The following is a 17,018-nucleotide window of genomic DNA, read 5'->3' on the forward strand; positions in this document are numbered from 1 at the left end:
ATGAAGCACGGTGGACATTTCTGAGCACATTTCTGAGTGATTTTAGAGAATATTTTATATTGTTTCAGTAGTTTTATTTATATAATATTCTCCTTTCCATATATGTTGTGGAAGATTGTTGTATCCAATGGTTTTTTGTAAAAACAAAATGTTATTTTTTAAGATATATGTGAAGACTAACCTGTTTTTGATGAGAATCCATATCTGAGTGTGTGTGTGTGTGTGTGTGTGTGTGTGTGTGTGTGTCCGCGGGTGCGAATCTCCGCCCATGAGAACTGTACAAACTGTCCTGCACATCAATGTACACATATCAACAAAGTTGATTACAGATGACACCATACATTTCCAACCAATCACATGCAACCAAAAACTATAACTATAAGCCCATATATGGAAAACGCCATTGCCATGATGCGCGCAGCAGCATTCACGCGCCGCGAGCTGCGCGTCCTAGTGGCAGTGATGGACCGCCGTGTAGGCCGCGCAGGGCCCTTTGTCCCAAATAGGGTGAAGTGCGAGGCCTACGCGGAGGTCCACCGCTTATTGCGGACCCGCGTCCGCAGCTGGAGGTCCGTGATACAGCTCGAGAGGCGCTGGAGCGATCTCCGCAGGCGTACGCCGGACCTGTTGGCGGAGCTGAGACAACAAATCCGGACCCTACGTGGGCCCAGTAAATAACATTTCAGTACTTGACAGATTTTACGCATAACCTTTGCATACTTTCACTAAGTGAGAGTGTGAAAATTAGCACACTTACAATAAACTTGTAGAATAAACATGAGTGTGTGTGAGTAGGGCAAGCAGTACTGACTGTGTAGCAAGGTGCTTCTGAAAAAGTGCATGTTGTTGTACAGAGTTGCTACACAGGCTGTCAACTGAACCCACTAACTTGCTCAGTGTGGTAATTTTAATAAGGTGTGTTTTTTTTAGAACTGGAGATGTTGCCTATAGCAACCAATCAGATTCAATCTATTATATTCTAGAAGCAGCTTAATAAATGTTACATATAATCTGTTTGGTTGCTATGGGCAACCTCACCAGTTTCAAAATTAGGAAAACCTATTAATGTTACCCCTGTGTCTTTAACATGGGACAGAACAGAGTAATAGAAAAATGCTGTTGTTATAAATTTTTATGCTACAAACAAAATATTACATATGTCATTCTAGGCCGAGCACAACGGCAAGCTGCTGCTGCTGGGAGCCCCGACCAGTCCCCTTCTGAGCCCCCCTCCCCTTCTCACACCCATTCCCCCTCTCCTTCCCAGTCCCCTTCTCAGCCCCCCTCCCCTTCTCACACCCAATCCACCTCTCCTTCCCAGTCCCCTTCTCAGCCCCCCTCCCCTTCTCACACCCAATCCACCTCTCCTTCCCAGTCCCCTTCTCAGCCCCCCTCCCCTTCTCACACCCAATCCACCTCTCCTTCCCAGTCCCTTTCTCAGCCCCCCTCCCCTTCTCACACCCAATCCCCCTCTCCTTCCCAGTCCCCTTCTCAGCCCCCCTCCCCTTCTCACACCCAATCCCCCTCTCCTTCCAAGTCCCCTTCTCAGCCCCCCTCCCCTTCTCACACCCAATCCCCCTCTCCTTCCCAGTCCCCTTCTCAGCCCCCCTCCCCTTCTGTCACCCAATCCCCCTCTCCTTCCCAGTCCCCTTCTCAGCCCCCCTCCCCCTCTCTTTCCCATTCCCCCTATCTGTCCCCCTCCACCTCTGTAGGACAAAGCACCACTCCGCCCACCTCACCCTCTCTTTCCCATTCCCCCTCTCTTGCCCCCTCCCCCTCTGTGACCCAACCCACCTCTCCACCACCCTCCCCCTCTCAATCTGACCCACCCTCTGTACCAAGCTCCCCCTTCCAGCCTCCTTCCACCATCCAGCCTCCTACCCCCATCCAGCCTCCTTCCCCCATCCAGCCTCCTACCCCCATCCAGCCTCCTTCCCCCATCCAGCCGCCATCCCCCATCCAGCCGCCATCCCCACCTTCGGAATGGGTAGCAGAGGCCCCGGAGGCACTTATGGGAGGTGAACAAGTGGCACAGGACAGTAAGTTAACACTCATTGACATTTTTATTTTAACCGAATTTAACTACACATTCTAATAAATGCAGTGTTGTACTGGGTAAAATCTTTTGCCAAGGTAAAATGTTTGTCTTCTTCATCATGGTATGGATGTTGCTTTTATATTTGTGTGAGGAACATTAGATGTACAGTGTCTACGTCTGCAATGTTGAGGATGCCCACTCTAGGTCGACACTCATTATGTCGACAGGGTTGCCCAGGACAACAGGGTTTGTATGTGCAACATTATCTGCTAAACAGTTAGACGTGAGTGGAGTGTAGTATGTTGTTGGACTTTTACACTTGTGGTTGGGTATTCCAATATTTGCACATTGAATTCGCATGCTTCACTTTGTTAGGCTGGCTAAGGACACAGTGATTTTTGTTGTGAAATTTACACTAAAAAATAAATAACATTTAATTTAAAAACATGTTGGACCTTATGTAGTAAGTAAGGCAGGCTTTCAGGGAGTGTGGGTATGCTACAATATGTCCTTCTGAAGATGTTGATATGCAGTGTGATGATGCAGGGCCAATCCCCAAAAAGATAAGTCGGCTTCACTCCAGATGTGAATGAATGCCAACATGGTGTTACATTTACTAAGATGGTAGTTCTCTTTAAGATGGGATGTTGCCCATAGCAAACAATAAGATTATACTTGTAAGTTTTGTGGCCCCTTCTACAAAATAATATGTTGAATTTGATTGGTTGCTATGGTCAACGTCCCATCTTAAATAGAACTCCATATTAGTAAATTTTACCCATGGTGTGGTACACTTTATTAAAAAATAATAGTTAAAAACAAACATTGCTGAGCAGGCTTCTGTGTTGTTCTGCTACTGATTTATCCTTAAAACAGACATGATGTAGTCACTTAGGCATTAATGCAGGCCTGTCCAAACTGCGGCCCTCCAGCTGCTGAGAAACTACACATCCCAGCATGCCCTGACACAGTTTTGCATTCTCTGACCCCAAACTGTGTCTTGACATGCTGGTATATGTAGTTTCACAACAGCTGGAGGGCCTCAGTTTGGACATGCCTGCATTAAAGTGTGCTTTGTGCCTTGCTTGTAAAATAAGTAATGTGAGTAAGTTAGTAATGTTTATGTTGCCTCTTAATTTCAGATGTTGCAGTTGGAGATCCCACAACTTTTGCGGGCATTCTGGCCACCATGCGGCAAAATCTTGAAGCCTTGCTGGCAAATGTGGACCAGCTGCAAAAATTTGCTTAATTTAAAAAAAATGTTTTTTAATATTTTCAGTTTTAAAATAAAAAAAAATAAAAAAAACAAAATAAAAACTATATATTTCAAGATAAGCGGGTGTTGTGTTTATTAATGCAATAAAGGAACAGCAGATTGCCAAGCAGAAATTTATTACCTTAAACATTTCACACATCTAACGTAAGATTTATTTAAAAAGCAAAAATACAGTTAGGAGGTTATTGTCTAAATAAACATGTAAACACGTTCATTCACAAACTAAACCTCGACACAAAAAAAAAAAAAAAAGAGCAGGCACATTTAAAACATCTATATTTATAATTTAAACATTTAAATGTTGATGGCCAATTATGCCTACAAAGTGTTCTTCAGGTATTTTTTGAACACTTAATTGGTCATGAACATTATCATTCATTACACTAATTTAATTCGTAATTGAGGAGGGCTTGTGGACTTTAAACTGAAAGGTGTAATTTCACTTAATAGAAAAAAAACCCCATTGTTGTGCGTTTTTCCGCAAAAGTGTGCACTTTTAAGAAGAATGTGTAAATCTACTAAAACTTCGTATTTTTACATTGACATTTGTGTTAATGCGATGCCTTCGCATTGCTGCGATGTCATTTGGCGTTACTCCCACATTGTGTAATATTGCGGACGAATTGGCAAAAATACGTTGGGGGCGGATATTCTCAATTTTGCAACATGTTCGCAATGTTGCTCATACCTTGTGCGAACGAAAAAAATAGCGAACAACTCGGAATGACCACCATTGGCAAGTGCATACACACTTGTCGGTGTTGCCTGCGACGAGCGGCATCTGGGAAAGGAGTGAGGCCATGCTACATTCAACAGCATAGTCGTTGTAAGCAACATTGCACATTGAACCTGCATACTGGTCCAATGTGCGATGCAGCATACAATCCACGGGACTGTATTGTACCCTATAGCAAGCGTACACACTATACAATATCTTTAGGAACCGGCCGATATCAGCCGGATCGTATGCAAAATTGCATAGTGTGTACGCAGCATTAGAGGGATGATGAAGGGATATGATTAAGAAGGCTGATGAATAGCAGAGAAAAATAAAAAAAGAAGGATGTGGGGGTATCTTAAATTAGAAGGTAGGAGTAATTTTGGCTATTTGTTTTCAAAGGTAATTATTTAAGATATTTTTATGTATTTACTGTATTTCTATGAGGCTGTGCTAGTTATGTACTGCATATGTAGTATACTGTAGTGCTGATGCAGAGCTGATAGCATGGGTGTGGATCATCAAATCGACAGTGTCTAGGTCGACAATGTTTACGTCAACCACTATAGGTCGACAGTCACTAGGTCGACAGGGTTGGAAGGTCGACATGTGCTAGGTCGACAGGTCAAAAGGTCGACATGAGTTGTTGTTGTTTTTTTCTTCTGCGTACAGTGACCGGGAAGCCGAATTAGTGCACCGTGTCCCCTCGCATGGCTTGCTTCGCTCGCCATGCTTCGGGCAAGGTGCCTCGCTTCGCTCGGCACAGATTGCCGTTCCAATCGTAGTCCACATGGATCGTTAAGTATGAAAAAGTTCAAACAAAGAAAAACAGTTGAAAAACTCATGTTGACCTTTTGACCTGTCGACCTAGCACATGTCGACCTTCCAACCTTGTCGACCTTTCAACCCTGTTGATCTAGTGACTGTCAACCTACAGTGGTTGACCTAAACATTGTCGATCTAGACAGTGTCGATTTTCAGACCGGATCCCGATAGCATGCCTTGAGTGAATTTGCATGGCACATGCTTAGAAAGTGAGCACATGGAAATCTGAGAATGTAGTGTCAAACATATTCTGAACATATCTTATACTGTATATAAAACTAGCTGAAGTACCCAGTGTTGCCTGGGTTTACATTTTACAGTTATTAACCACTTACCTGGCATAGTCAGATCACCTGCCACCACGCCGCCCCACTGTGTTCTCCATTTTTTGACGAGGAGACCCATTCTGCCGATCTGTATAATATAATATTTAAATATTTGAAAAAATACTTTTTAATCTATATTCAATAAAAAAGAACTGTGACCGTTTTCTGTTTTTTTAAGGGAAAAATCATCAGTTAAGTGGTTGGATGTAACTGTCAACATATTAAAAATAATTAGTAGGCTTAGCAGCTCTTCTGACACCCATGAGGTGGCTGCCGAGTGTCGTGTTTATTTTTGGGGTGTCATCAGTAGCAATGATTCACAGCTTTTCTATTTGTTCTGTTTTATACTTCACAAAGTGGTGATATTGGATCTCTGAAGACAAATCATGGGAGTTGGATTCCTGATTGGACCTCCTGTCAGTGTTCACAAGGCAGAACTTTGACCCGGTGAGCCTGTGGTAGGCCTTCCACTGGATGGATTTGGATGAAAACTTTACAAAGTGACAACATTGGATCCAAGAAGACATACTAAAGGGTCGATTTGGATTAAAACTTAAATGAACTGTAATAACTGACCGAAGTAACCATAAATCAATGAACTAAAGTAACTGACAGATATGGAGATGGGAAGACAAAATATATTGTGTACCCAAAAACCTTGGAATAGCAACATTGATTACAGAAGGAAAACTTTAAACCCATGTTGCAATGTAAATGTGATTATAAACTGAGCAGAAAGGAATGTCGAGGATTAGGTCTACTGGCAACACCCCCCCCCCCCCCCCCCAAAAAAAAAAAAAGTTATCAGTCACATCCAAATTTTGATAACCTAATAGCTTGAAGATTTAAACCTGGGTAACACCAGGTACTTCAGCTAGTTTACTATAATCAGAGGTGGAGCTGGGTGTGTGAGTGGTTCATTTAAACATAGGCAGAGTTTAATAAGGGTTTATGTAGATGTATGCTGTATGTGAATGCTGCATTATTGCCATCCACATATTACACAGAAAGTGTTTGTTATACAGGAAGTGCCTGTGCAGCCATTGTTCAACTTGACTGCAGCTAGTAAAGACACACTTCTGCAGCTCTCCAGATTCTTGTGGTGATTTGCATTAAGACCACTACAGTGTAAGCAAATATACATCTGTTAGAAGGTGTAGCGTTTGACCTAATATACGGCAGGTACAATTATACACTGATGATGACTTGTAGTAAGCATGTGCATAAGCTTCCCATTCAGAGATGCATATATATCTGCATTAGTAAAATAAAAATAAAAAAATGCAATTATTTATGTGCACGACGCTTGTGAATAATATACTCTACACTGGTCCTAAATGTGCAGTGCCGCTCCAAAAATGCTCATATATAATATAGTGTATGTAATTGAGGGAGTCCCCCATTTTACAACATGCACATTTTATCACACAATGTAAGAAACTATATTTTTCTTTAAGCATGACATCTTTTACAAGCTAAAGAACAGCAGGAAATCAAACAATTCTGAATAAAAGTTTACACTCTCCGAAAAATATATTATATAGATTTAGGGGCTCATGTAGAGCTTGTTAGTGGAGAGTGAGACAGCATGTGCAATATGTGGGGGGAACTCCTAGAGCTTACCACATAAAGAAAAATATGTCAGATATAATGTAGTTTTAGGAATTTATTTCAAATTTTCATGTATAAAAAAATAGTGTAAATATTTGTCCCCTTTGCTATAGTTATAGGATGCTATCAACTGTAGCTATTTCTTCCTACTACCAGCATAAAAAACATTGAAAAAAAAATACACAAAACATATAACCCAGTCCAAAGTAAAGGGAGGAGTTCTCAGTATAGCCATACTATTTTTCCCTTTGTGATTTGTATAGTTTCTGTCTCTCCCAATGGCAGTAGGCAGGGGCAGATTAGGGTGGAAAACCAGCCCGGAAAATTTATGGAAGCAGCCCCAATGGGGGTATGGTCTGATGAGGGGGTGGGGTCTGTTGATGGGGCGGGATCCCTGATTGAACACAATTGCGGCCTTCCTTGCATCTCTTGCTGCAGTTGTGTGTGAGACCAGGGGCGGATTGCGAACTAAAAGTGGCCCTGAAAATTTTTGTAGCAGTGGCCTGACATGAGCAGCACAAGAGGTATAACATATTGTGTAGCCATGACAGCATCACTGGATGGCAGAGTTGCTGTACTGCAGAGATGGAATAACAGAATGAATGGGAGTGTACTGAGTGCAGTGGGCTGCCTGTTATGTGGTAGGTGGGAACACATGACAACACACAAAACAGGCCCCACAGACATGACGGCCGACCAGGAATCTTCCTGGTGAGCCCTATGGCCAATCCGCCCCTGGCAGTAGGGTTCTCCCAATAGCAGTAGATGTCAGAACCTAATGGATAGTGCAATAGTTGATTCATTACTCACTGTCACTTTATACACCCAGTCTTCCATGTTCTAATTGTGAAAACATTTCTGCCCTTAATACATCTACAATCAGAATGTATTGTTTCACAGATCTTAAGATTTTTTTCCGGGATTTATTGTTTTTACAATCCATCTGACTTTGCCCATACATTACAGATATTTTTCACTGATTTGCAGAGCATTTTCAGTTAAGTAGATCTGCCAATCTTGAAAGACTCGTCAGTTTACTAGAAAGGGTCTGCAGATCTGCAGATTGTTGCCCATACACTAGCAATCTACAGCCCCAATTTATCTGTGAATATTAAACATGTTGAAAAACCTGATTTAACAACCCCAGTCGATTTGCAATCTGTAAACCCCATACATTGCAGGTTTATTGACACAATCATCTGCAAATTGGCAAACTGCCCCAATCGATTGCTGATGTATGGCGCCCTGTACTTATTTGTGACCAGACATTTATTTATTTATTTAATTAGTGGCTATGTGCAGCCAAGTGTATAGCATGATGCGTACAGTTGGGATGCGGATATGTGACCGGTGGTCAGGAGACCACCGGCCACAATACGGATGCAGGGATCCGAAGCCTGAATATCCCACCAGTCGGCATCCCAACCAACAGAGACTATTCCCACTCGTGGGTGTCTACGACACCCATAGTAATAAAACCTGTGGCGAGCGCAAGGGGCTTTGTTGCGCTCGCGCACTCGCCGGCCATCTAACAGCTGGGATCCCAGTGTCGGTATTGTGACCGGCAGTCTCCTGACCGCCGGTCACATATACCCAACCCGTACAGCTCCATACCGTATACCAGCACATGCACTAAGTTTATGTCAATAGTTTTAAGTAAAGGTATGGATCTTTTTCGACAAACTAGCGGAAGTTTGGATTTTTCTCTTAATGGCTATCCAAATCATATAGCCAATGAGATGCCGTTTTTGAGTTCCAAACATAACTGAGCAAATCTTATCTATACATCTCTAGTTATACTGTAAGTGTGCTCACTTATGCATCATGATAACAGGGAAAGTATAGAAAAAGTTTAGAACTGTGGCTTGACAGTTTTAAAAATACACGCTGCATTACCCTACCTTAGTGATGTGCACCGGAAATTTTTCGGGTTTTGTGTTTTGGTTTTGGATTCGGTTCCGTGGCCGTGTTTTGGATTCGGACGTGTTTTGGCAAAACCTCCCTGAAAATTTTTTGTCGGATTCGGGTGTTTTTTTTTACAAAAAACCCTCAAAAACAGCTTAAATCATAGAATTTGGGGGTCATTTTCATCCCATAGTATTATTAACCTCAATAACCATAATTTCCACTCATTTCCAGTCTATTCTGAACACCTCACAATATTATTTTTATTCCTAAAATTTGCACCGAGGTCGCTGGATGACTAAGCTAAGCGACCCAAGTGGCCGACACAAACACCTGGCCCATCTAGGAGTGGCACTGCAGTGTCAGACAGGATGGCCGATTTAAAAAATAGTCCCCAAACAGCACATGATGCAAAGAAAAAAAGAGGTGCACCAAGGTCGCTGGATGGCTAAGCTAAGCGACCCAAGTGGCCGACATAAACACCTGGCTCATCTAGGAGTGGCACTGCAGTGTCAGACAGGATGGCCGATTTAAAAAATAGTCCCCAAACAGCACATGATGCAAAGAAAAAAAGAGGTGCACCAAGGTCGCTGGATGGCTAAGCTAAGCGACCCAATTGGCCGACACAAACACCTGGCCCATCTAGGAGTGGCACTGCAGTGTCAGACAGGATGGCACTTTAAAAATTGTCCCCAAACAACACATGATGCAAAGATAAATGAAAGAAAAAAGAGGTGCAAGATGGAATTGTCCTTGGGCCCTCCCACCCACCCTTGTATAAACAGGACATGCACACTTTAACAAACCCATCATTTCAGCGACAGGGTCTGCCCCACGACTGTGACTGAAATGACTGGTTGGTTTGGGCCCCCACCAAAAATTAAGCAATCAATCTCTCCTTGCACAAACTGGCTCTACAGAGGCAAGATGTCCACCTCCTCCTCATCCTCCGGTTCCTCACCCCTTTCACTGTGTACATCCCCCTCTTCACAGATTATTAATTCGTCCCTACTGGAATCCACCATCTCAGGTCCCTGTGTACATTCTGGAGGCAATTGCTGGTGAATGTCTCGACGGATGAATTGATTATAATTAATTTTGATGAACATCATCTTCTACACATTTTCTGGAAGTAACCTCGAACGCCGATTGCTGACAAGGTGAGTGGCTGCACTAAACACTCTTTCGGAGTACACACTGGAGGGGGGGCAACTTAGGTAAAATAAAGCCAGTTTGTGCAAGGGTCTCCAAATTGCCTCTTTTTCCTGCCAGTATACGTACGGACTGTCTGACGTGCCTACTTGGATGCGGTCACTCATATAATCCTCCACCATTCTTTCAATGGTGACAGTATCATATGCAGTGACATTAGACGACATGTCAGTAATCGTTGGCAGGTCACTCAGTCCGGACCAGTTGTCAGCACTCGCTCCAGACTGCCCTGCATCACCGCCAGCGGGTGGGCTTGGAATTCTTAGCCTTTTCCTCGCAGCCCCAGTTGCGGGAGAATGTGAAGGAGGAGCTGTTGACGGCTCACGTTCTGCTTGACTTGACAAGTCTCTCACCAGCAGGTCTTTGCACCTCTGCAGATTTGTGTCTGCCGGAAAGAGAGATACAACGTAGGCTTTAAACCTAGGATCGAGCACGGTGGCCAAAATGTAGTGCTCTGATTTCAACAGATTGACCACCCGTGAATCCTGGTTAAGCAAATTAAGGGCTCCATCCACAAGTCCCACATGCCTAGCGGAATCGCTCTGTTTTAGCTCCTCCTTCAATCTCTCCAGCTTCTTCTGCAAAATCCAGATGAGGGGAATGACCTGACTCGGGCTGGCAGTGTCTGAACTTACTTCACGTGTGGCAAGTTCAAAGGGTTGCAGAACCTTGCACAACATTGAAATCATTCTCCACTGCGCTTGAGTCAGGTGCATTCCCCCTCCTTTGCTTATATCGTAGGTAGCTGTATAGGCTTGAATGGCCTTTTGCTGGTCCTCCATCCTCTGAAGCATATAGAGGGTTGAATTCCACCTCGTTACCACCTCTTGCTTCAGATGATGGTGGGGCAGGTTCAGGACTGTTTGCTGGTGCTCCAGTCTTCGACACGCAGTGGCTGAATGCCGAAAGTGGCCCGCAATTCTTCGGGCCACCAACAGCATCTCTTGCACGCCCCTGTTGTTTTTTAAATAATTCTGCACCACCAAATTCAATGTATGTGCAAAACATGGGACGTGCTGGAATTTGCCCAGATGTAATGCACGCACAATATTGGTGGCGTTGTCCGATGTCACAAATCCCCAGGAGAGTCCAATTGGGGTAAGCCATTATGCGATGATGTTCCTAAGTTTCCGTAAGAGTTTGTCAGCTGTGTGCCTCTTATGGAAAGCGGTGATACAAAGCATAGCCTGCCTAGGAACGAGTTGGCATTTGTGAGATGCTGTTACTGGTGCTGCCGCTGCTGTTCTTGCTGCGGGAGGCAATACATCTACCCAGTGTGCTGTCACAGTCATATAGTCCTGAGTCTGCCCTGCTCCACTTGTCCACATGTCCGTGGTTAAGTGGACATTGGGTACAACTGCATTTTTTAGGACACTGGTGACTCTTTTTCTGAGGTCTGTGTACATTCTCGGTATCGCCTACCTAGAGAAGTGGAACCTAGGTGGTATTTGGTACCGGGGACACACTAACTTAATGAATTCTCTAATTCCCTGTGAATTAACGGTGGATACCGGACACACGTTTAACACCACCCAGGCTGCCAAGGCCTGAGTTATCCGCTTTGCAGCAGGATGACTGCTGTGATATTTCATCTTCCTCGCAAAGGACTGTTGGACAGTCAATTGTTTACTGGAAGTAGTACAAGTGGTCTTCCGACTTCCCCTCTGGGATGACGATCGACTCCCAGCTGCAACAACAGCAGCGCCAGCAGCAGTAGTAGGCGTTACACTCAAGGATGCATCAGAGGAATTCCAGGCAGGAGAGGACTTGTCAGACTTGACAGTGACATGGCCTGCAGGACTATTGGCTTTCCTGTCTAAGGAGGAAATTGACACTGAGGGAGTTGGTGGTGTGGTTTGCAGGAGCTTGGTTACAAGAGAAAGGGATTTAGTTGTCAGTGGACTGCTTACGCTGTCACCCAAAGTTTTTGAACTTGTCAATGACTTCTGTTGAATGCGCTCCAGGTGACGTATAAGGGAGGATGTTCCTAGGTGGTTAACGTCCTTACCCCTACTTATTACAGCTTGACAAAGGCAACACACGGCTTGACAAATGTTGTCCGCATTTCTGTTAAAATAATTTCACACCGACGAGGTGATTTTTTTTGTAATTTGACCAGGCATGTCAATAGCCATATTCGTCCCACGGACAACAGGTGTCTCCCCGGGTGCCTGACTTAAACAAACCACCTCACCATCAGAATCCTCCTTGTCAATTTCCTCCTCAGCGCTAGCAACACCCATATCCTCATCTTGGTGTACTGTAACAGTGACATCTTCAATTTGACTATCAGGAACTGGACTGCGGGTGCTCCTTTCAGCACTTGCAGGGGGCGTGCAAATGGTGGAAGGCGCCACCTCTTCCCGTCCAGTGTTGGGAAGATCATGCATCGCAACTGACACAATTGGACTCTCCTTGGGGACTTGTGATTTAGAAGAACGCACAGTTCATTGCTGTGCTTTTGCCAGCTTAAGTCTTTTCATTTTTCTAGCGAGAGGATGAGTGCTTCCATCCTCATGTGAATCTGAACCACTAGCCATGAACATAGGCCAGGGCCTCAGCCGTTCCTTGCCACTCCGTGTCGTAAATGGTATATTGGCAAGTTTACGCTTCTCATCAGACGCTTTTAATTTTGAGTTTTGGGTCATTTTACTGAACTTTTGTTTTTTTTATTTTATATGCTCTGTACTATGACATTGAGCATCAGCCTTGGCAGAGGACGTTGATGGCATTTCATCGTCTCGGCCATGACTAGTGGCAGCAGCTTCAGCACGAGGTGGAAGTGGATCTTTATCTTTCCCTATTTTACCCTCCACATTTTTGTTCTCCATTTTTTAATGTGTGGAATTATATGCCAGTAATATATCAATAGCAATGGCCGACTGTACCATACTAATATACATATACTGGTGGTCAGCAAAATTCTGCACTGTCCTCCTACTATATATACTGCGCACAACTAAAATGCTGCACAGGTGTGGATGGATAGTATACCTGACGACACAGAGGTAGGTAGAGCAGTGGACTACTGTACCGTACTGCTATATATATATACTGGTGGTCAGCAAAATTCTGCACTGTCCTCCTACTATATATACTGTGCACAACTAAAATGCTGCACAGGTATGGATGGATAGTATACTTGACGACACATAGGTAGGTAGAGCAGTGGACTACTGTACCGTACTGCTATATATATACTGGTAGTCAGCAAAATTCTGCACTGCATTCCAACTATATATACTGCACACAACTAAAATGCAGCACAGGTGTGGATGGATAGTATACTTGATGACACAGAGGTAGGTAGAGCAGTGGACTACTGTACCGTACTGCTATATATATATACTGGTGGTGAGCAAAATTCTGCACTGTCCTCCTACTATATATACTGTGCACAACTAAAATGCTGCACAGGTATGGATGGATAGTATACTTGATGACACAGTGGTAGATAGAGCAGTGGACTACTGTACCGTACTGCTATATATATACTGGTGGTCATCAAAATTCTGCACTGTCTTCCTACTATATATGCTGCACACAAGTAAAATGCAGCTCAGGTATGGATGGATAGTATATTTGATGACACAGAGGTAGGTAGAGCAGTGGACTACTGTACCGTACTGCTATATATATACTGGTGGTCATTAAAATTCTGCACTGTCCTACTATATATACTGCGCACAACTAAAATGCAGCACAGGTATGGATGGATAGTATACTTGATGACACAGAGGTAGGTAGAGCAGTGGACTACTGTACCGTACTGCTATATATATATATACTGGTGGTCAGCTAAATTCTGCACTGTTCTCCTACTATATATACTGTGCACAACTAAAATGCTGCACAGGTATGGATGGATAGTATACTTGACAACACAGAGGTAGGTAGAGCAGTGGACTACTGTACCGTACTGCTATATATATACTGTTAGTCAGCAAAATTCTGCACTGTCCTCCTACTATATATACTGCGCACAACTAAAATGCAGCACAGGTATGGATGGATAGTATACTTGACGACACAGAGGTAGGTAGATCAGTGGACCACTGTACCGTACTGCTATATATATACTGGTGGTCATCAAAATTCTGCACTGTCCTCCTACTATATATACTGCGCACAACTAAAATGCAGCACAGGTATGGATGGATAGTATACTTGACGACACAAAGGTAGGTAGATCAGTGGACTACTGTACCGTACTGCTATATATATACTGGTGGTCATCAAAATTCTGCACTGTCCTCCTACTATATATACTGCGCACAACTAAAATGCAGCACAGGTATGGATGGATAGTATATTTGACGACACAGAGGTAGGTAGAGCAGTGGACTACTGTACCGTACTGCTATATATATAATGGTGGTTAGCAAAATTCTGCACTGTCCTACTATATATACTGCGCACAACTAAAATGCAGCACATGTATGGATGGATAGTATAGTTGACGACACAGAGGTAGGTAGAGCAGTGGACTACTGTACCGTACTGCTTTATATATACTGGTGGTCAGCAAAATTCTGCACTGTCCTCCTACTATATATACAGATGTGTCCACTATTACCTTTCTGAAAAAAGTGTCATGGCCTGCCGTTCATGGCACGAGATAAGCTTTCCTCTTAAGATATACACGGCAAGCCATGTGTATCTCCTCTGAAATATAGTGCAGTACCACTTTTCAGACAGCAGGTGGCATTTTCAGAAACTGAGCAAGCAGAAAGTCTGATAAAGAGATTCTAGAGGGAGTAGTTCAGACCTGATTCTAGCAGCATTTTATTTGCAAATGGGCAAAACCATGGGGGTCATTCCGAAATGATCGCACGCTAGGTTGTTTTGCAGCATTGCGATCAGGTCGAAACTGCACATGCGTATGCACCTCAATGCGCATGTGCGTCGTACGGGTACAAAGCGGATCATTGCTGAGCAATGGATTTAACGAAGAATCGATTCGCACAGCAGATCGCAAGGAGATTGACAGGAAGAAGGCATTTGTGGGTGGCAACTGAACGCTTTCTGGGAGTGTTTGGAAAAACGCCGGCGTGTCCAAGCGTTTGCAGGGCAGGTGTCTGACGTCAATTCCGGACACGAACAGGCTAAAGTGTTTGCCCCGAATTTACATCAGACACCCACCCTGCAAACGCATAGACACACCTGCGTTTTTCCAAACACTCCCAGAAAACGGTCAGTTGACATCCACAAATGTTTTCTTCCAGTCAATCTCCTTGCGATTGTCTGTGCGAATGGATTCTTCATTAAATCCATTGCTCAGCAACGATCCACTTTGTACCTGTGCGACGCGCCCGCGTATTGCGGGGCACACACATGCGCAGTTATGTCCTGATCGCAGCTCAGCAAAACAACCTAGCGTGCAATCAGGCCTGCATGACCCCCATGGTTTTGCCCATTTTACTCGGTTTTACTCGGTTTTACTCGGTTCTCAAAACGGCATCTTATTGGCTATCCAAAACACGTGACATCCGTGAGCCAATAAGATGCTGTTTTGAGAACCGAGTAAAACCGAGTAAAACCGAATCCGCTCATCACTAGAAAAAATGTAGTAATGCCGTGAGTAAAATACCAAACTTCTTAGCAAATTTACTTGGCGCAGTCGCAGTGCGAACATTGCGCATGCGCAAATAGCGGAAAATCGCTGCAATGCGAAGAAAATTACCGAGCGAACAACTCGGAATGAGGGCCATGGATGGATAGTATACTTGACGACACAAAGGTAGGTAGATCAGTGGACTACTGTACCGTACTGCTATATATATACTGGTGGTCATCAAAATTCTGCACTGTCTTCCTACTATATATGCTGCGCACAAGTAAAATGCAGCTCAGGTATGGATGGATAGTATATTTGATGACACAGAGGTAGGTAGAGCAGTGGACTACTGTACCGTACTGCTATATATATACTGGTGGTCATTAGAATTCTGCACTGTCATACTATATATACTGCGCACAACTAAAATGCAGCACAGGTATGGATGGATAGTATACTTGATGACACAGAGGTAGGTAGAGCAGTGGACTACTGTACCGTACTGCTATATATACTGGTGGTCAGCTAAATTCTGCACTGTTCTCCTACTATATATACTGTGCACAACTAAAATGCTGCACAGGTATGGATGGATAGTATACTTGACAACACAGAGGTAGGTAGAGCAGTGGACTACTGTACCGTACTGCTATATATATACTGTTAGTCAGCAAAATTCTGCACTGTCCTCCTACTATATATACTGCGCACAACTAAAATGCAGCACAGGTATGGATGGATAGTATACTTGACGACACAGAGGTAGGTAGATCAGTGGACCACTGTACCGTACTGCTATATATATACTGGTGGTCATCAAAATTCTGCACTGTCCTCCTACTATATATACTGCGCACAACTAAAATGCAGCACAGGTATGGATGGATAGTATACTTGACGACACAAAGGTAGGTAGATCAGTGGACTACTGTACCGTACTGCTATATATATACTGGTGGTCATCAAAATTCTGCACTGTGCTCCTACTATATATACTGCGCACAACTAAAATGCAGCACAGGTATGGATGGATAGTATATTTGACGACACAGAGGTAGGTAGAGCAGTGGACTACTGTACCGTACTGCTATATATATAATGGTGGTTAGCAAAATTCTGCACTGTCCTACTATATATACTGCGCACAACTAAAATGCAGCACATGTATGGATGGATAGTATAGTTGACGACACAGAGGTAGGTAGAGCAGTGGACTACTGTACCGTACTGCTTTATATATACTGGTGGTCAGCAAAATTCTGCACTGTCCTCCTACTATATATACTGCGCACAACTAAAATGCAGCACAGGTATGGATGGAGAGTTTATGTGACGACACAAAGGCAGGTAGAGCAGTGGACTACTGTATTGTACTGCTATATATATACTGGTGGTCAGCAAAATTCTGCACTGTCCTCCTACTATATATACAGTGCACAACTAAAATGCAGCACAGGTATGGATGGATGGTATAGATGACGACACAGAGGTAGGCAGAGCAGTGGACTACTGTATCGTACTGCTATATATATACTGGTGGTCAGCAAAAT

The 17,018-nt window shown here is 43.7% G+C and overlaps 1 long non-coding RNA gene across 2 annotated transcripts in view; it reads right to left on the minus strand.

Moving 5' to 3' along the window:
- Positions 1-17,018, minus strand: part of LOC135057669 (uncharacterized) — a 303,293-nt gene that overhangs the window by 126,961 nt on the left and 159,314 nt on the right. For both annotated transcript variants that reach the window (XR_010244286.1, XR_010244287.1), the window contains exon 2: positions 5,193-5,271. This is a non-coding gene — a long non-coding RNA (uncharacterized LOC135057669). The remainder of the gene's footprint in view (positions 1-5,192; positions 5,272-17,018) is intronic.

Source organism: Pseudophryne corroboree, chromosome 3, assembly GCF_028390025.1.
Source record: "Pseudophryne corroboree isolate aPseCor3 chromosome 3, aPseCor3.hap2, whole genome shotgun sequence".
NCBI classification, from domain to species: Eukaryota; Metazoa; Chordata; class Amphibia; order Anura; family Myobatrachidae; genus Pseudophryne; species Pseudophryne corroboree.